At 47.6% G+C, this 21880-nt stretch overlaps 1 protein-coding gene across 3 annotated transcripts in view; it reads right to left on the minus strand.

The window, feature by feature from the left end:
• Positions 1–21880, minus strand: part of TRIM2 (tripartite motif containing 2) — a 123420-nt gene that overhangs the window by 51751 nt on the left and 49789 nt on the right. The window lies entirely within an intron of this gene.

The raw sequence follows: 21880 nt of genomic DNA on the forward strand, positions 1-21880 counted from the left end.
ATGGACAGATCCTGAAAACACACATATGCCAATTTTGACATATTATTCCAGGTGGTATGCAGTTCTCAAAATCTCAGGTGTACACTCCACTTTGGAAGTTTATTTAACAGCTTTACTAAGAGTAATTCACACACCGCAATGCGCCCACTAGAAATGTATGAGTCAATGGCTTTTAGTATGGCCAAGGTTCTGGTCAACCACCACCACAGCTGATTTAGAACATTATCATGACCTCAAGAGAAACCCTGTACCATTTTGCTACCAACCCATCAACTCATGGTCTTCAACAATCACTTTCTGACACTAAATGTCCTTATTCTGAAGTGTCACATGCTGGGATCACGTCATAGGTGGTCTTAGATGTTTGTCTTTTTTTACTTAGTATATTCTCAAGATTTGTCTCTGTTGTAGCACATCACATTTCATTCCCTTTCATGACCGAACAATATTCTGTTGTAGGGACAGAGTGTTATTTGTTTGTCAGCTGAAGGACATTTAGGGTGTTTCTACTTTGGAGCTATTAAGATAATGCTACTAAAATACATTCATGTGCTGTGGACATTCATATTTTGTGCACATAATCATCTCTTTTAATTTTATGATTTAATTAGAAGCAACTCCCGAAACTAAGGCAGGCCAGCCCCTCCAGTGATGATGTGCCCCTCCTATGACAGGCCATCACAAGCTGCCTGACTCGCTATGACCAAAGTCCTCACTGCTCATAGTGCTGCTGAGCCATTCTGGAAGCCGAATTCATGGGGTGTTGACCCCTCCTAAAATACCATGACCTCCACCCTAAGCATACCCTCTCTACTTCTCCTCCCTATTCAATCTAAGCTCTGGGGTGCACAACTGGAAGTGGGAGAGAACTGCGGTCCTGTTGCTCAACTTGCTGTCAGAGAAGGTTCACTTGTGCACGCAATCACGCATTCCCAGGAACACTTACCGAGTGTCTAGTGTGTGCCAGGGACAGAGCAGCACTGAGAAGACAGAGAAGAATGTAACTGTTTCTCAGCCTTAGGAAGCTCATAGCCTAGTGAGGTGGATGAGTAAGCAGGCAATTGTGAGACAAGTGGTAAATGCTTTGACTTGCATGAGGAAGTGGATGCTTTAGGAGCCCAAAGTGGGGACATGGCGGGCAGGGAGGATTTGGGCACCTTCCAGAACTGGAATGCAGCTCAGGCAAAGACTTAGAGGTTCGAGATGGCGCACAGGATTGAGAGTAGCAGCTGGGCATAGTTCCAGCCTGGGGTGAAGGAAGAATAAATGAGGGTCATATGTGCTTCTGATGAAACACTGAGGATGAGGCTGCTGCACCGCCCCCTCCTGCTGCTTCCCCCAGTGAATAGACATTAGAGAGTTAACTGTCTTCAGCCAGCGGGACTGTGATGTACACTGCAGAAGACCTATGCATTAGAATGGGACATGGCTAACCAAACTGGGTTTGGCCCAATTCTAGGAGATGGGAACCCAAAGTTTACTGAACATGTCTTTTTTTTTAAAGATTTATTTTATTTATTTATACATATAAGAGCTGGGGTATAGGCCAGAGGTGCAGGGAGGGGGTGAGAGGATTCACCAGAGACAGAGTAGGGAACAGAACAGGTGGATCCACTGAAATACACTGCTGAGGGGAGCAGTAGGTGAGACAGGAGAGGTCTGCTGCGCCAGGTGGGTCAGCTCCTTGGTCGGGGATCAAACTCATGCTGCAGTGGCTTGCGATAGCTTCATAGTGCTGAGACTAAACCCCTTACGCCATCAGGGAGGGCCCATTACTGAATATGTCTTATGTACTAGACTCAACCCCAAGTTCTTTATATAGTCAAAGAAATTTCTACTAGAAAATAGGTTCCTTAGGTTGGTGTACATGGCCATTTATGATCAGGTCTCTGCCTTCCTTATTTTTCTCCACCTCTGCCCTCTGCAGTCATAATCTAGTTACTAAGACACCATACCGTGTGTATGGGGGCATGGGGAAGCACCACTGACATGAGGTGCCCCAGGGGTAGGGGTACCAAACATCCCCCCATACATGTGACAGTCTCATACAGGTCCACTGGTCCCCTCAAATTGCCAACAGCACCCCCTTTGAGAAATACTCATTTCTAGACTCATATGCCACTGGTTCTGCCAGGAATGCTGGTATTTACTCCCACCTTTCCCAGGGGAAGTCCTTTTGATCCTTCAGAACTCAGTGAAGCCGCCACTCACTTCAGGAAAGGTGCTCAGAGGCCTCCTCCAGCCCAGGCCTCCCGCCCCATTCAGGACAGGGTGTCACTCTCGTGAGTGACACAGCATTCTCTGCTAAAACTGTTGGCACTTCCATCTGTTGACCTCTAGCTCCCTAGTACCTGTCACATGGTAGGTGCCCAATAAGTAGATGCAGAGTGACAAACGTGCTTCTACAAATGAACAAGTGACATAACATGATGTAAAGGTAAATGTTCATCTCAGAATTGGAAAATAGTTGGACCACAGACCAAGAACGAAAGGCAATTCTTTATAGCTGATTCTTTATAGTCCATAATTTAAAAAGCCTGCTGATTAGAGAGGTCATTTGTTTCAGTGAGAGATAAATACAAGCACCGAGAAGGGGCAGCTTGAAATCAGGAGCCTATTCACTCTGGGAAATGCATCATCATTTACCTTTATCTTTGCTTCCAAAAAAAATTATGAAAATTATTGCCCAACAATCTTCTGAAAGAGGATAGTAAGGAACAATTATTTCCAGCTTTCAATTCAAGTATGAGCGAACTAGGGGAGAGCTACTGCTATGGTGGATTTCACAAGCCAGCACCCTCCAAACCAGGGTCCTTCCAGCTAGTCAGACACTCTGCTGTCAATGTGGGTAACCTGGATCCCAGGAGTCTCTTTCCTCTCTATTGGCAGTGGCTCTGGGGTGCCCCATTTCCACATCAAGGTTTGGGGTTGTGTCTCTTCTTCAGTGGCTACAGAGAGGTCCTAGTCCAAACAGGACAGTCTGAAAATAATAGTGGATGAAGCAGAAAGGATCTTTCATCTAAGTGTCCTTGAGAAGAGAGAAGGCCCAAGTTACCTTTAGCTTGGTGGGGTTATATGGGTAGAAATGGATTATTAACCAGGAAATCAGATGACCCAGTTGTAACCCAAAAACTCACATACAACTAGTCTGGCCTTGGGATTATCATTTAATGTACATTTCACAAAAACAAAAACAGAAACAAAAAAAACGGTGGTATAGTAGGCACTGATGATAGTACAGTAAATGAGATAGGAACAGAGCCTCTCAAAATCACCTCTGGGTATGGATTTTCCTGCCTCCAATTCACTGTCATGTTGATTGGGTCTTACGGGTCAGGACCAGCCACGGGGAGGGATTGCCTGTGTGATCCTTACAATATGCTGCCCAATACGGAAGACATGACGCAAGCAGGCTCTGGCCAGCACAGAAGAGAGTAAGACCGTGGCTGTCCTGGACGTGGGTCCAAACCTTTTACTGACAACTTCAAGTTCCCTTTACTTTTCTTGGCACTTCTGTCATATTGACTCACACTGCACAGATAACTCAAATTTGTGTCCACTAACCCTTTCAAAAGGAATTCTGATTGGTCTGTTTCTTCTTACGGAAGCCAGAGTGCTTCTTTTCTAGATGCTAATAAACCATACACTTGATAGTCCTCCATAATATTATGTTTGAAAGAGCCTAAAATTAGCCTGCAATAATACATTTCATCTTTGTAGATGAAAAATATATTTTCCTATGTCCAGTCTTTCCTAAGCTCTCATAAAAATCAGGGCCCCTGATTAAGCAATCTTATCTGTGTATTCTTTCAAAAACCTAGATGTTGAAGTCAGGAGACTTAAAATTGATGTAGAACAACTAAGTTTTTTGTTAATTTTACTTCCTGCATTCATTTCCTAGGGCTGCAGGGAATCCCAGACGGGATGTACTGTAACAATCGAAATTTATTCTCCACACTTTTGGAGGCTGGAAATACAAAAATCAAGGTGTCAGCATGGCGAAGCTTCCTCCAAAGACTCTAGAGGAAGAGCCTTCTTTGTCTCTCTGGTTTCTGGTTGCCCCCGGCCATCCTTGGCTTATAGGAGCTTCACTGTAATCCTTTCCTTTGTCCTTACGTCACTGTCTTCCCCTGAGGGCCTCTGGGTCTTCACGTGGTCCTCCTCTTCCCATGTCTCTGTTATATTTTTTTTTAAGATTTATTTATTTATGCATACAAGAGATGGGGTACAGGCCAGAGTTGTGGAGGGTGAGAGGATTCACCAGAGACAGAGTAGGGAACAGAAGGGGCAGACTGACTGAAATACACTGCTGAGGGGAGCAGTGGGTGAGACAGGAGAGGTCTGCTGTGCCATGTGGGTTGCTCCCTGGCTGGCCGGGAATCAAACTTGTGCTGCAGAGGCTGCGGGTTGCTTCATAGGTTGCGTCCCAACCCTTGCACCACCAGGGAAGCACACCCCTCCAGGTCTCTGTTTTATCTTCTTTTTTTTTTTTTTTTTTTTTTTTTTTTTTTTATAGAGGCATGCTTTATTTATTTGTTTGCTGGTTTCTTTGTTTGTTTTGTTTATACATGCACTGGGTACAGTCAGAAGCGCGGGAGGGCGAGAGAATTCACCAGAGCCAGAGCGGGGAGCAGAGCAGGCAGAAGGACCGAAGTACACTGCTGAGGGGAGCAGCGGGCGGCAGGAGAGGTCTGCGCGCCATGTGGGACCCTCCTCCGGTGGGCGGGGAGCAGCCGGGGATCGAACCGGCGCCGCAGAGGCCGCGCGCAGCTTCGCAACCCAGCGCTCAACCGCTGCGCCACCGGGGAGGCCCTGTTTTATCTTCTTATAAAGAAACTTGTTATTTGGGATTAGGTTCCAGTTTCATAGAGTATGACCTCATATTAATTTGATTACATCTGCAAAGACCCTATTTCCAAATTAAGTTCCATCCATGAGTACTGGGGTTTGTGAAGTCAACATATCTTCTTGAGAGACTCAATTCATCACACACCTACTGTAGGGAAGTGGTTAACACCAGGCATGGGCTGATGCAGACCTGCCTGAGGATGACTTGATTTTTCCAAAGCACTGTTCCCGTGAAGACAATAGACTTAAGATAAATGGAGAATGTTGTGTCTGCCTTATTCTCCATGTGCATTAGTGGAGCTGTGAGGGAGCTTCCTAAGCAGGATGATTAAAAGTTAGGTGGGGAAAGGGGCTAAGTTTGTGTCAAGGGGAACACCCCCCTACACACACACACCTTGGCTCTCATCCTTGGTACTTCTTGGTACTTCTCAATACCGGGTACATACTCCAAGTGGGTGAGGGTGACAAGGTAGCTGCTGGACTTAGCCATGAGCTGAAGGTGCTGTGTGTTGGCTTCACATCTTTGCTGATGTTTACTAACCATATCATAAGATGAAAGCAAATCTGTCTCTGGAGTCTGGCAGTTGAACCCACAACCACAGCTGTGTTGCTGGCCCACCCTTGTCCCTGTTCCTTCCCAGTAACCTTCAGAAGCCCCTTCTCACCCTGAAGATGTCCTTACAGCCAAGGCCCAAGCAAAAACACACTGTACCAAGGCACTCACAGGCCCAGCACCCAGCGGGTCTACCCCTCCCTTGGGTATTCTTTGTGTTGTTCTAACTATAACACACAGAAAAAGCGAAAGCAAAACAAAACAAAAAAACCCACACTCTATTTTTTTTTCTTTTTCTGCCATGGCTGGGCCAGGATAACTCCAAGCTGACGCTATCAGTTCCGAGAACGTGGAAGAAAACCTTCCAAGCCTCACTCTGGATTCCGGGTCCCACTGGGTGAACCCTGGGGTCCACGTCAGCCGCCAACGCTTCTTTTCCAGCAGTTTCCTGGTCACACTTTCCATTTTGATAATTAAATCCAAGGCGGTGCCAAGTTCCTGCTTGTCCCAGTGGTTTGCCTGTTTAATGAATCGGGGGTGCGGGGGTGGGGGGTGGGGGGTGGGTTTCTGATTCCCAGGCTGGGGTCGTCTGGGGCTCCCCACCGCACCCTCCGGGCGGCTGACCCCAGCCCTGGGCGAGCCCCGCGGGGCGGCGGCGACGTGCGCGCGCAGCTGCTCAGGCCAGCTCGGCTCTCGCGGCCCCCCCAACCCCGGGGCCTGCGCCCCACACGGCGGGCGCGTTTATAGTCAGTGACGGCTCCCGGCGCCCAGGGGTGCCCCCGGGTCACCCCCGCGTCAGCATCTAGTCTAAGGCGACCAATGTAAAGCAGCAGCCGCAGCTTCCCAGGCCAGGCGGAGCCCCGAGAACATTCACCGCTCCCCACGACGCCCTGGAGGGTTTCTATGGCAACAGGCCCCGCCCCGAGGGCGCCCCGCTCGCCACCAGCCAAGAGAAAGGCAGCGGCCACTGCAAAGAGCTGCCCCCACTGCAAAGAGCTGCCCCCGGTGCAGCTCACGAACCCCCTCCACCCGCCCTCCGCTCCGCGGTTTCTCTTCTGACCTTATTTCTCACCGGGAAACAGGAGCTCTCGGCAAAACAGCTGGTTCCAGCGGTGTCCACGGGGGCGCCCGGGAGGGAAGGGTCGGGCGGGGGTGACAGCGGCTGTGAGCCCCTGGGATGGCCTGGGGCGACCCCCCCCCCAAGGCGGCTGCTCCCCTCGTGGGATGACAGTTCTCCCCAGCCCTTTAGGGTTCCAGCACCTGTCACGGGGTGACTTTCTCCCCTAAGCACGCCTTGAGGGGTTCACAGAGACTTCTAGAACCCTGCGCCTTACTGGGAGGCCGGTATCACAGGAGCTGGGGCACCTGCAGAGCCGATGATCTGAAGATACGGGAGCAGGAGGGCCGCCTCCGCACAGGTAATCAGGGGGCCTTGTCTCCCTGGCAGCATAGGAGGCGCCAGGCCACACGGGCACTTTCATCCTAATATTAGAATCCACTAGCAGGAACCTGTAATTTAGGTACAGGCTCTGGAGACACATCCAGATTTGCTCGATCTGCAGGTTGTCATAGCCTCTGTGAACTCATTTGTAAAATGAGACTTCATGAAACTGTCCTGGTGATTAAGTGGGAGAGGGTGGAAGCCAGACTTGGGCCCAACTCAGCAAGTCTCACCTAACTGTGGCCGGAAGCTGTGTGTGCAGTGCTGGTGTGTGGGCCCTAGTTCCAGCCAGGGCTTCAATCCCAGGCCTGCACTTACAAGCTGCATGACTTTGGGTCAGTCATTTAATCTCTCTGTGCCTCAATTTCCTCACCCATATAATGAGAATGAGAATTAAATGGCTTAGTCTGGGGCCTCCCTGGTGGTGCAAGGGGTTAAGCACCGCACTTTGAAGCAATCTGCAGCCTCTGCAGCAAGAGTTCGATCCCCGGCCTGCCAGGGAGCAACCCACATGGCGAGGCAGACCTCTCCTGCCTCATCTGCTGCTCCCCTCAGCAGTGCACTTCAGTCAATCTGTTTGTTCTGTTCCCCACTCTGTCTCTGGTGAATCCTCTCACCCCCTCCCCACCCCGGCATCTCTGGCCTGTACCCCAGCTCTTGTATGTATAAATAAATAAATCTTTACAAAAAATAAAATAAATGGTTAGTCTCTGAAGAGAACGTAGCCCAGTGCTGACCACTGCAAGCAGTCAGCATGGGGACTGGTGAGTCGTGGTCCCAGCATCACACTCAGATCTACGAGTCTTTGGGAATGTCTAACTCACTTCTGTAACGCTAGAGCCTGGTTCACGTGGGGATCGGCATTTCTTTTCAGAGGAATAAATAGATGAATAAGATAATACTCCCCATTATTATTTCCTTATGTCAAATATACTAGATCAATAAACGGGAGTGGGCAGAATCACGCCACATCATAAGAGACCCAAGTCTTCCCTTATTTCCTCTGTTGCGCACAAGGTTTTCCTCACCTGCCACCCACTTAGCTCTGTGCTCTCCTTGCTGGTTTTGACACAGTTAAGAGGCTGGAGTGATACTTTGTTCCTCTCATGGAAGCCTCCCACTGAGGCCTGATCTAAGCCAGTCTGAGGAAGGAGGAGGGTGTCTGCTCCAGGCCACTTTCCCCTCATTATTGCGAGAGAGAGGTCTGGTCTTTTGCCCTGTTCTGTGGAAATGAGTCCTTATGGGTCACCGTGTCACATTTAGTCAATAACCTTCCTGGAAAGATAAGAGGAGAAATGACTCCTTTGCGGTCCTTTCCAGAGTCAAGTTCTCCCATGGAGGAAAGTCATTGTCTCTGGAGGTGAACTAGAAGCCTCACTGTCATTGTGAAGGACAGGCCTTCCCAAAACACACCTTGTGGGCAAATAGATTATTATATGCTGAGGTCAACCGAGACCCTGCAGACTCTGGAAAAACGTGTAATATTCCCTTAACTCCCTAGAAGAATGAAAATTGAGGGCCTTACCCAGAATCAGGGATTTTACTAGAAATAAATTTCCTATCAGAGAAAGTGATCTCCATAGCAGGGCAAACAGCTAACAACAGAGCATCCTTGTCATGGGGTCCCCTTCCTGCTCCTTGAAGTCCAGGTGCCTGTTCTACTCTTGGCTCAGGAAATACTGTTATTTGGCCCTATTGCCCTTCGAATCCATACTTATGTGGATTCTCCATATGTATTTATTAAATTTTCTCTTTTCTCCTACTAAATGTATGTTAATTTGATTGCTGGACCAGGAATCTGAGAAGTCAGAGGGGTAGGAGGAAGTTCCCTCTCTATACCTATAATGTCTTCCTCTGAGTGGACACGCTCTAAAATAAAGCCACTACTGGGCCTCCCCAGTGGCGCAGTGGTTGAGAGCTGGGCTGCAAAGCTGCCTGCAGCCTCTGCAGTGCCGGTTCAATCCCCGGCTGCCAGGGAGGGTCCCACATGAAGCGACAGACCTCTCCTGCCACCTGCTGCTCCCCTCAGCAGTGTACTTCATCGTCTGCCTGTTCTACTCCCTGCTCTGACTCTGATGAATTCTGTCACCCTTCCGCACTTCTGACTATACCCAGTGCTTGTATAAATAAATAAATAAATCTTTAAAAATAAAATAAAATAAAGCCACTACTGACTCACCTGGGTCTCTCTAGGGTTGGTGTGATAGGCGGGGAGCTGGGCAGTGATGCCACTAGAGGCAAGAGTTGCAGGGGCAGGAGAAAGGAGCAGAGGGGGAACACACCCTAGTCAGGCCAGGTCTGCCTAACTCTGTGAGCCCCAGTGAGCTGCCATGCATGGACTGGGGGAGGGACAATGCTGGGGGCACCCTAGCTCTTCCAATGTCTTGCCTCTTCCTGCCTCACCCTCCCCCCAGCAAGCTGGGAATTCTGCTTCTGCTCTGTGCTGGGCACGGCACTTGGGTCCCCAGCAGGGTCACCATCCCTACAGGACGTTGGCTCTCTCAGGAGAAAAATAAAAAAAAGATCTGAATTAAACAACACATTACATTAAAATAAACTTAAATCGAATTACGAATCAAAAGTTTTTATCTGTGGTCTCCACCTCAGACCCATGAAGAATGAGCGGGATTATCACTCTGGTGGACCCGGACGATGTTCTGTGGGAGATGAGATTCTGGACTCTGGAATCAGACACATGTGGGTGCAGGTCCAGCTCTGATACTGACCACTGGTGTGATCTGGGGGCCCATCACACCACTTCTGTGGGACTCCTTGCCCTCCCTGTGAAGGGGCGGAGGGCTTGCTGGTGTATGGCCGCAGCCACATGGCAATGTGCCGGGCACGGCAGATGGCACAGGAGGTATCAACGCTCATCGTTGTTTTCATCACTCAGGCCCAGGGCTCAGCCAGCTTTCTCTGCTGTGGACCCAGCAGGAAACCTTTCAGACTGAGGACCACACAGTCTCAGCTACCACCACACAACCATATTGTGTGAAAGCAGCCCCCGGCGACCTGTAAGCAAGTGAGTGTAACTGTGTGGGCATAAAACTATTTACAAACACTGAAATGTGCGATTTCAGATCATTTCACATGCCTCAGCATACTGTTTCTCTTTTTTGCCCCTCCACCATTTAAAAACATCAAAAGCACTCTGAGTCCGTGGACCATCCACACCAGGCAGTGGGCTGGATTTGGTGTGCAGGCCACCCCGGCGCCAGCCTAATGAAGTGGTGCCCATTTCCATGGATTTGGCTTCAAAGGAAAATCCAGCGGATGGGCAGATAATATGCCGATGGATTCAGTCTGAATGTTAAGACACAAGCCCAACATACTTGAACAAGGTTACAAACCAGCCCCAGGGCAGCAAAAAGCTCATAAAAACTAATACCTACAACTGACTTGCGCAAAGCCGAGGTAAGTACATAAACAGTAACTGCAATGGCTCACGTTCCGCCTATGAAACAGAAAACACCAGTCCCTCGCACACACAATCACCCTGAGCGTTCTAGAGGGAGGGGAGCCTGACCTGACTGGCTCCAGAAGTGGTGTGTATACTTCGCTTCTCGAGAAATCCAGCTGTAAGAAATGTCCCAGAGGGTCACAACGCCCCTAAATCTGATACACAGAGGAGGAGAGAAGAATGTCTGGCAGATGAAGAAAACAAGAAAAATGAGGGAGCGGTCAGAAGGACCCTAGCAGAAAACAGGCCAAGTCCCACCACTGTGGGATCAGACTGCAAATGACTGAGCTACAAGAACAGACACCCCAAGTCATGACCAAGCATCCCTCTGTCCCTCCTCGCCTCCCCTTCTCTCCTGCCCTCCTGAGTATCTGTGGATGGAAACAGGAGTCTGTGCTTCCCTTTCCTCTGCAATCTAAGAAGATATTTACTTGTCTACGTTCATTCAAGTTTCTCCCCAGCTAGAAATCCTTCCTTTAATGCTATACGAAAGCCACATTCCAGACACATTGCAATGAATAATTAAACCCATTTCTCTTGGTCCAAGAAATTGTAAAGACTTTCTCTAAAGCCACCCGAAGGATCAAATCCGCGTTTGCACCCCTTCTAAAACTGCATTTTACCTGCGTCTGAGCAGCCTGGCTGAAGTGCCGAGAGCTCTCCCGGCCCAGGGCCAGCGCCGTGCCCTCTAACTTGGCGGGGACACTCCTCTGGGAAGAGCATGAGACAGGCACAGACACATACACAGTTCGGGGGTAGAGAACCTGTTGGCTCCCTGCAGAGCCGCCTCTTTGCTTTAAGTGCTCTCTGATGAAGAAAGCAAGGCTTCTAGAAAAGGAAAAGTGAGAACTCAGGATCGTGTGAGGAACGCTGGCCACAATGTGCCCAATGCACTCATGCCTTCCCCAACCCACCAGGAAGCACAGCCAAGGTCAGAGAACCTGACAGTTTTCCTCATCTGGGCCAGACCACGTGGCGTGACACTGGCGCACTAAAGGTATACGGTCACCCTCTCTCAAATGGGTCTTCAGTTTTAGACCCAAAAGGCTGGATCGGGGGCATAAACACCACCACATTCTGGTCCCATGGGGCTCAGTGCACACGGTGATACTGACGTTCCCATCAGTATCAGGCCTGCCTCCAGTCAGTATCAGGCTCAGGCCTCCACCTCAGCCCCAGGTCTGGCACCTTCCTTGCCCTGGCAGAGCCCTTCCTCCAGCAACCGCAAGCAGGAAGGCACGAGACTCATCCTTTCATAGAATCAGGGGTGTTTAAAGTTGGAAAGGGCCACAGAGATGATGTTTCTTCAAAACACTTTCTCTAAAGAACTGGTGCCAGTCCCGTGAGCCCTGCCAGCAAGCACACTCACATCTGGACCCTCGATGCCTCTCTCAGAACACCAGGACTCCGCTGCCATCTTGAAGGACAGCCTCACCTCCACCCCAAGATGTCAGAACAGGCCCTCCCAAGCCCTGTCGTTGTGGCAAGTATCATCATATGGAGGTCAGTCAAAGCCCCGCAGGCTCACTAGAAACTTTTTTTTTTTGTGGGACCCTCGCCAGTGGGGGAACAAACCGGTGCTACAGAGGCTGCGGGTAGCCTCGCAGCCCGGTGCTCAACCACTGTGCCACCGGGGGAGGCCCTCACAAGAAACTTTTTACCAGTTCCTTAGCTACCTAGGAGAATGAAAATTGGGGTTCTTACCCAGAATTAGGGTTTTTACCAGAAATAAACTTTCTATCTGAGAAATCTATCTAGTTGGCAGGGCAAGCATCTAATTAAGGTCATCACATGTGTCACCCTCTCCTATCCCAGGAGTCCCCTCCACCCTCTTTGAAGCCCCAGGTCCCTGAACCATCCCTTAGTTCAGGAGATGGACCTTCATTTTGCCCCATTTACTTGAGAATCTATATGTACATTGATTCTCCATATATACGTAATTTTTTTCATGTGTATGTAATTAAATGTTATTTTCTCCTAATCTGTCTGAAGCTATTTTTTTTTATAGAGGCATGTTTTATTTATTTATTTGTTTGTTTGTTTGTTTTGTTTGTACAAGCACTGGGTACAGTCAGAAGCGCGGGAGGGTGAGAGAATTCACCAGAGCCAGAGCGGGGAGCAGAGCAGGCAGAAGGACCGAAGTACACTGCTGAGGGGAGCAGCGGGCAGCAGGAGAGGTCTGTGCGCCATGTGGGACCCTCCTCCGGTGGCCGGGGAGCAGCCGGGGATCGAACCGGCGCCGCAGAGGTTGCCGGCAGCTTGGCAACCCAGCGCTCAACCGCTGAAGCTAATTTGATTGCTCAACCAGTCTAAGAACCCAGAGGGCCAGGGGAGGAATTTCCCCTCCACCCCTACAGCATTCAGCCTGTTTAATACCATATCGACAAAGAAATAGGAATCTGGGGAAGTGATGTGACATCCCCTCTCCACATTCACACAAGTAGCAAGTGACAAAGCCTCACACAGACTCAGGTCCGACTCTGTTGAGACCTGTCCATCTGCCCCACTGCCTCTGCCCCGCTGGGCCTGGGAAGGTCTCTGCAGACTGCCCGGGGTTCATCATGATTTTCTGAGTCTATGGAAACTATCAGAAAGGACTGAAAATGCTAGCACTGGTCTTGCTAACAGAAAACCATGTTGAGGTGTAACACACATCTCTCCTACATAGCTGGAGTGCTGGAGAGTGAAAGGTTCAGAGGTTATGAATATGCAAACGCCACAATCAAACAGCAGAAGTTCCCAAGATAGCAGAGAAACAGGAACCCGCCCCAAAGGATGGGAGCCCTCAGAGGCTAAAATCCCAGCATCCACACAGCAAAGGGCAGGGAAAAATAAACTATGACATCCTGTTGGAGGGGGTTTCACAGAGAAGGCAGACTCCCGGGAATAGAAAGAAAAAAAAAAACACCAAAACATAATAGAGGCTAAATCCCAACTTTACAGAGTTAAGAAGCTGCCTATCTTCAGAACGACCTTGGCCATAAAAAGCTGACACTAAAACACGAAGAGTGGAGATGAGATCATTAGTTGTTGCACAGATTTCACAGGAAGCCTTGCGGTTCCCCTTGGAGAGCAGGGTAAAGTCACAGAGCGACTGACTTTTTACACAGACTTACCCAGCAGACCTGTCACGCCGGCGTCTGGCGGTGGCGTATTCAGGCCCTTCTCCTTCATCCTCACTGAGAGACCTCAGCAGAATTTCCATTCTATTTTTGAAAGGCTATTAACACATGTCTGTTTGCCCCCAGGAGCGGAAATGTGGAAATGGAAGAACAGTCTTAGTTTAGACTTGCCCATAAAGCCTCTTTATTATAAAAACAAGCTTCATTTCTGTTTTTCTATTTATTTAAACTACTAAGGCTCCCCTAGGGGATCCTGGACACTTTACCCAACCTTTCTTGGCCTGTGCTTCTGCTCTTCCCTCTATCTTTCTCTCTCTGATGTTTGTGACTTTCCAAGAACCAGTCAACCTATTATCCTAATGAGACAGGGCAAGCTAGGGTTATTAGGCAGTTTTAGGGATAGTGCAGGAGGGGACCTCTGAAAAATTTAGGGAGGCTTCAGAGATAAGGACAAGCAAGGGAAAGTAACCCATTCCATTAGGAAAAACAAACATGCCAGGACCAAGGACAACATTGTTAATGCTGGTCCTGGTTTCCTTCAGGTGGTAAAGGGAGGCGGAGATTGGAGAAATGGAGAGTGGTTTAATTTATGGACAACTTAGAAGGGCAGCTGTTTAACTTCAATGCAGGGATGCCCATCCAGAACACTGGGCCATAAATTTAAAGATGCAACAAATGGGGAAAGAGAAAGCTGTTAGATAAGGAATGTGAAGATCCCCCACTCAGTAGCAAATTAAGTGAGACAGCCGAGAACTAACCCATCACAAAGAGACTGGTGGAGCTTTAGAATAATGAGGGAAAAAGGTATATATTCCCTGAGACACGACTCCACTTTGGCTTCCTTGCCCCTCCCAGGTCTGGTTCCCTGGCCTGGGAGTCCCACTTTATTTCTGCTCTTTTCCTCCTCAATAAACTTTTTCTTCTAAACAAACCTGACCTGCCTCTTCTTGCTTGCTTGCCTGAGCATCTGCGAAGTCCCTGCTGCGGCTTCGTGAGACACCAACCCGTGGGGGTCTAGTGGCCGGGGCTCAGTGCTGCCCTGCAGCCTGGGATTCATTCCTGGCTGAGAGACTAGGCCTGACAATTCCGGTATCACTAAGTTCAAATTTTCTGAGATCTTAAGTCCTTAAAAAATTGACAAAATTACTGAGTCTTTGTGAGGATCGGGCCATTCTTCCAGGACACTTAATAGTTGAGGTTCCTGCGGCCCCTCCCCCCCTTTTTGCAAAGCTGCCCCCATAGCCTTAATGCTCTGCCTTAACGGGGCTGCTCCCTGAGGCCTTTCCTGACCCTCTTAAGTAGGCTCCTGCTTTGTTATTTAGCACTGAGAGCTGCTGGCCCCCACAACCTGCAACCTACAGGGACAGGGCCCTGCTCAAAGAAGAGGTAGCACATCCAGCCCTGACCCCACCCCCCACACTGGCTTCAGGCCGCGTTACCCAGGGCTGGGCACCAAAGTCCCTCCAGATAACACAGTCTCACCAGCCAGTCATCATGTGAAATGCCTTCAAAAATACTTGTTATGACTGAAGCTCAGCTATATTTTGTCTGTTATACATATGAAGTACTGAGCTACATCCGAGAGGATGTCTAAGGTAACTGGTATAAGCAAGATTATCAGGACTGTGCAACCAGCTGAAGAATTTCATGTTTTCCATATGTAAAGATTTTCATACTTCTTCCAGAAATGGTTTTCATTCACCTATTAAGGTGTGCTTTATTGCACGTTTACATGGTTACTGGGTGAGTATAAATACTGGTGAGGAATGAAGGCAAACAACTTTTTTGATATTCACTCTAATTCTGTACTTCTGGACAAGAAGCAAAGCAACTTGCAGAAGGGATGAAAGCCTGGTAATCACTCTGATTCCTTTTGCTCTTCCATGTTCTGACGGTGTGAGCGCTTACAACAGGCAGGAGCAGATGGAGGAAGCTCCAGATGATAGACGCAGCATAGAAAAGGACACCATTTATCCCAGGCCGTCTGTTCCCAGTGGACAAAGGTAAAAGAATTATTAAAATTTGATGCTCTTTCATTTTAAAAGAAATATACTGCTTATGTAAATATGTAGTTTTTAAAGAAGAGTTTATGACATAAAACCTCTTCCTTCTCATTGGAAGTCTAAAAACATATCGAAAGGAAACACCATCAAATAGTAAGTTATATCTCATTATTCTTATTGCTTAGCCTTCTATATTTACTGTGTTATTAAAGGAAAACATTTCCAGAAATAGTCAAATAATCCTTATGCAGTTTGGCAGCAATAATCTACTGCATTTAAGCCAAATAAGGCTGTAGGAGTATAATAGTCAGCAGAAAGCTAAGGTGCAGTCACAAGAGGGCATTCTATGTTGCTTGGTAATGATGCTTCTAATCAGACACAGATGAACAAGGCAGACCTGATAAAAGTTGTGCTGTTTGTTGAAGGAAACAGAAGAAGGTAAAGAGAAGAGAAAAGGATAGAGAATGAGGTGCAGGTCACTTATTTGTTTCCCTCCCTCCTTCTTTGATGCAACAATGATGTTAATGCTTATTAGGATCAAGGCAGTTTTGTACTGAAGGGGATTCAAAGCACTATTATGGCAACTGCATTCTTTGATAATTACAAATCGGGATACTTTCACTCTTAGTTAGAAGGTATAACAAAGAGATTAAGGCAACAGAAAGACAAAAGAAAGAGAGCTGTTTTTATGAAGAAATCTCCAAAACAATTCTAGCAAAGTCAAAGTTCCTTTCTAACTACAGAAAATGGGCACTAACCCCATCACAAAGGCCCCACCCTCATGGCCTAATCTAACCCTAATTTCTTTAGTGAGTTGCTTAACTACAAAGTTCCTCTCTTCTTGCTGGCATGATTCTGAGAAGGCAGATGTAGTTTTTATCTTTGTTCCTCCACAGGTAAGGTGTTTGGTGTTTTTTTTTTTAACTCTGGCTTGCTTCAGGATTTTAAATTTATCTTTGACTTTCTGTAGTTATGTGATTTTGTCCTTGAGTGGCTTATACAATACTAGATTATATAACTTCTACACACTAGGCCATCTGGCATAGCCTATAAGGACCACAGTCATATATGTGGCCCATCACTGACCTAAGTGATCTTAAGTGATGCAAGACTGTACCTCCCCAAGGCCTCATCTCTGAAGACTATCACACAGGTATTTAACACAAGAATTTTGGGAAAATGCAAACACTCAGTTACTACAGAAAGACTTTAGGTTTTTCCTCAATAGGGCCTGGCCATCTTCTACCTCTGTGACTGCATTTCTTTGCTGTGACAAAAGCATCCAAATCACATAGGGTCACAGGACACATGGAGAGCCCAGGATTCACAACCGGACACAAACCCAGACTCTAGAGCAAATGTCTCAGCTGGAAATGTTTCACTTGTTGGCTCTAGACTTATCCCCTGACAAGTCTTTATTGTATTTAAAATGTACTCATTCCAGGCTTCTCAAGAATCCTGAGTTATTCCTCTCCCTCTGGTTTTTAAATTTTATACTACATACTTTCCTTCTGCCTGGAAGGCCAGTCCTTTCTCCTCCTGCTAGAGATTCAGTAGGTCCAAGAGGCAGGGCGACCGAGAGCAGCATCAGAGCTTGTTCTAGGGTGGGCTAGGCCGGGGCATGCGCAGACGGGCACACAGGGTCCATGCTAACTGCGCCTACTAGGCCTTCTCCCTCCAGGAAATTGTGAGATAATCATTAGCCAGGATCTAACGCTTTTTTGTCTTGCATGGTGCCTCCCGGTCAGTGTGATGGGCCAAACTGTTTGGACAGGGCTTGTCCACCTGTTCAGACAGGCCTGGGACAACTCATCCTATCTGCTGGCAACTTCCTCTGTGTAGGCTGTCTTACAGGAAAGATGTTCATCCTTCCCTTGAGTCACTATCCATCTTGCCCACACTCCTTTTATTGTACTTTTCACTCTCTGCCGTAATTATTGGTTTACTTGTCTGCCTCCTACTACAGAATGAGCCCCTAGCCCAAGCTTTATTCATCTTTTTATCTCTGGATATATAGGAAGGGGTAGATAAAAAGTGCCTAGTAATTATCAGCCATTTATTCTATGAATATTACTTTTCTCCTAAACATGCTTTGGTTTGTGGCACATGAAAAGGAAAAGAATTCACATTTATTTAGCAGCACCTACTGTATACCAGGTTCCATGGCTAAGCATCCCATTTTATTCTTAGACAACTTTGCAAGATAGGAACTATTGGTTTGAATAAAAGAGATTATAAGAGACGAGAGGAGGATTTTCCCAAAATACCTAGAGATCTACTTGATCTATTTTGAATCAGTAACACTTTGGAGGTTAACTATCTTAACTCTATAACTCCTATCTTTTTTTTTTTTAAGATTTATTTATTTATGCATACAAGAACTGGGGTACAGGCCAGAGATGCAGGGGGTGAGAGGATTCACCAAAGACAGAGTGGGGACCAGAACAGGCAGATTGACCAAAGTACACTGCTGAGGGGAGCAGCGGGTGATACAGGAGAGGTCTGCTGCGCCACGTGGGTTTCTCCCTGACTGACCGGGGATTGAACTCATGCTACAGAGGCTGTGCATAACTTCATAGTGCTGTGCTTAACCCCGTGTGCCACCAGGGAGGCCCTATAACTCCTCTCTTAACTCGATAATAAAGGTCTCTAGTGTTCTTTGAAAAGCAGAAACAAAAGAATACACTGAAGAGGTTGCTTAAACAAGTAGCATGTGTTGATGTATGTTTAAAATCCAACATGTTAGAATGACATGTACCTACTCAAACATGCAAATGTCCAAGAACCACCCAACTTGGCATTGATGGTAGATTTGCCAAGAAGTTAGTGGCATGGTGATCCTGAGTCAGTTTATTCTGGTTTCAGTGGATGGTGCTGTTGCAACACCACCCACCAACCTTTTGCAGTTGGCACATCACAGCATCACCACTCATATTGTTCCTTAGAGCAAATGTTCTTCAGTTATTACATGGGCACAATTTTTTTAAAACTGGATGAAAAAAAACCTTCAAAAATAATTCCATTGTGTGGATACTTTTGATTGTTTAGCTGTTGCTGTCCTGTTTATGGTCTTCCAGTTTCAATGTCAAAAGGACATAGAAGTCATTTTTGGGTTATCACCAATTTATTCCACATGTCTCCCCTGTTTCCAATAAGAGGAGATGTGACATTTCACAGCAGCCAATTCATTACCTTTTGCTCCATGAAATTTGCTTGGATACAAATTATGAAACTTGCTATGCTATGTGTCATGTCCTATTAATTTTGGAGATTAGTGCCCATCAAAATACATGAACAAGTGAGAACTGGCAAACTTTTCCCCACCCCATACTAATCTGGTTCGCCATCCTGTCTCTGAATGTTGTTTAGAGGGCAGACTCAGAAACACAGCAGTTATTGTCACTACAAAATTAAAGTTCACCTCACTCAGTGGTTGATGGGGTAAAAGAGAAATAGATGAGAAATCCCAACTGCCTGAACCCCTTTTCTTGAAGGAAGGGGAGGAAGGAGGTTTAGCTTCACGTGGACTAAAGACACTGAGACCCAGTCCACATGGAGCCAGGACCAGCTCTTAACCCTCCCTGCTCCCCCGCACCGCCACTGCCATTCCCCACAATGGCAGGTTACCCACCACATACCCCGAGCCTTGTGAGACTACTAGGTCACAAAGTGGGACAAGAGGGAGAGCTGAACACAGGCTACCAATGGACTTTCTAGTCGTTGGAAAAGAGAGAGAGGAAGGAAACAAAGATCTGAGCTCTAGTGATCAAGTCAGGAAAGAAGACAATTAGAAGTATTGACAACTAGTCAGGGCAAAGTCCACAGTGCTCTATGCATATTCTCCTTAATCCTTTCAACACCCAATCATACGTGATCGATGCTGTTATTCCTAATGACAGGCGATGTATCTAATTAAACACAAGCATCCTGCCTAGGGTCACACGGTGAGTAGAAGGTCCCTACACTTCTCCACATGAATTTCCCCATATGATCCAGAGTAGAAGCACATTTGACGGCATGGTCCAGCACAGACATATATTTCACTGAAACAAGAGTTGTGTGATATCATACTTAGTCACACTTAGCCCTCTGCAGTTTTCTATTTTATTTCATTTTTTAAAATAGGCTGGTTGCAACCCAAAACACGATTTCCAACCCACTCCTGAAACCCACAGTTTGAGAACTCCTGTTCCACACCCTCCCACACCAGCAGGGGGTGTCAGCAGTGAGACTGCAGGCCGGAGGAGAGGTGCAAGCAACCAGCGAGACAGCAGGAGGGAGCTTCACTCCAGGTGATTTCAAGTCAAACGCACATGATGAGACGCAAATCTCTTCTGCTAAGCCACACCCGGAGGACATGTCTGTGGAAGCTGTAGCTCTTGGGCGTGAGTCATTCATGGCTGTCACACACATTTATGGGGATTGGAACCATTCTGGCTGCCAGGTTTCCACATGGTATGCCACAGGGAAAGATGCAGATCCATTTAACTTTGGAGGACGATGAGCTGTTACTTCTGAAACGGCAATGGAATCACATGGCAGCAGGATGTGGGCAAAGTGCCCAAAGAAAATCAACTGTGAGCCTGGACCCCACTTTGATGTGATTCCTGCAGACAGTCATTGCACCAGGAAATAATAGCTCCAAGGTGGAAGTTATGGAAAATGATATTTAGCATCTTGCTCAGTAGGAAATGGTTTTGCTGGCAGGACTATATAGATGGCCCCTGCACCCCCAAAATATCATAGACACTGGGTGGATGCGTGCGCTTATCCTCCCTCTACTTTGCAGGAAGAGGGAGATGGCTCCTCTTCACTAGAATTCACTTTTTCTGACGGGTCCCCCTGCCTCCTCACACCTCCTGGGCCTCTCTTTCAGTTAGCGCTTCCCAGCCACATTGCTTTCCCCACACAAGCCCCTCAGCATGTAGGAGGAATGCAGGGGCTGGAACTTGTGCCTTGGTAGTCGTGGTGTTGGCACCAATGTGTACCCAGTGTCAAAACTCAAGAATGCAACCCCAGAAAGGGTGCATTTTACTGTATGTAAACTATAGCTCCAAAACCATGACTTTAAAATAAAATTTCCCTCCCCCTTTCTTAATCATATCGCCATTCTGTGACGAGCATGCTCTTCTCCGCCTTCCTTTCCTGGACACTTTCTCTTCCTGCTGTTTTCATTTGAGCTCAAACCAAAGTCTCCCCCAGCTGACCCAGCAGTTCTCTCCTTTTCAACTCCCATGATCCTTGGGCTCCTGGCACTGAAACTTCTTGAAACTCTCCTTGTTAAGCACTTGACTGTCACTCTAACACTGTACATGCTGCTTTGACTCAGTAGCAATCCTCTAACTTTGGGAATTTGCCAAAATACCATGGGGCTGAGTGTCTACATTTGACAGGGGTGTTTCCCCTGCCTCATGCATGAAAGGGTTGCTTGAGTACCTCTGACTCCCAAATCTCTGTCTCAACAGAGGACAGTGGGCTCTGGTTTCTGGTGGTCCCGGGGACATCACCACTCGGCTCTGTCACCATTTCAAGTTCAGCGCATGTGGTGACCTCACTGAAGTGATGACCTCTCCATTGGTCTCCTCCCAGCCTGAAGTCCTGAAGACACCAGCAGCCCTCTGCGTCATCCTCACTGTCAGCCGTCAACGTCAGAGGTGGCGGAAGTGCTCTGTAAACTGTCGTGGTCTACACTACGATGTAGTGTGATTCCCACTACTCAAGTCTTTCCAGCTCTTCCTTTGAAATGTCTGTGGATTTTACCTAGTCCCTGCACCCTCCACTCCAGCCTACAGCTCCGTTCTTTCCCTCCAGAGTGTTCTGCATCCCATTATCAGTCCACCTCCAGCTCAACAAACTTCTCCCTCACACTGTTGCTCACAACTCTTGAAAAAGTCTCCTGTTATGGACTAAATAGTGTTCCCTCCCACCAAAATGTTGAAGTCCCCTAGTCACTCAGAAAGTGACCAACTTGGAAGTAGGTTTTCAGAGGTAATCAAGCTAAAATGAGATGATAAGAGTAGGCCCTGATGCAGTAGGACTGATGTCCTGAGAAAGAGGGGTAATTTGGACATAGAGAGATGCATAGAAGGAAGACAATGTGGAGACACGGGGAGAACAGCAACCATAAGCCAAGAAACATCCAAAGCTACCAGAAGCTCAGGATATTCCCAACAGTCTACTCTGCCCTTCCCACTTCTCTCTTCCATCTAAATCTTGCACATTCTTGGGTCTTCCTGGTGGTGCAAGGGGTTAAGCACAGCACTATGAAGATATCTGCAGCCTCTACATCTCAAGTTCAATCTCCAGACAGCCAGGGAGCTACCCACATGGTGCGGCAGACCTCTTCAGTCTCACCCGCTGCTCCCCTCAGCAGTGTATTTCGTCTGTCTGCCTGTTCTGTTCCCCACTCTGTCTCTGGTGAATCCTCTTACCCTCCTGCGCATCTGGCCTGTA

The sequence above is a fragment of the Talpa occidentalis genome, unplaced genomic scaffold, assembly GCF_014898055.3.
Source record: "Talpa occidentalis isolate TD23 unplaced genomic scaffold, MPIMG_talOcc4v2.1 talOcc4.8, whole genome shotgun sequence".
NCBI lineage: Eukaryota > Metazoa > Chordata > Mammalia > Eulipotyphla > Talpidae > Talpa > Talpa occidentalis.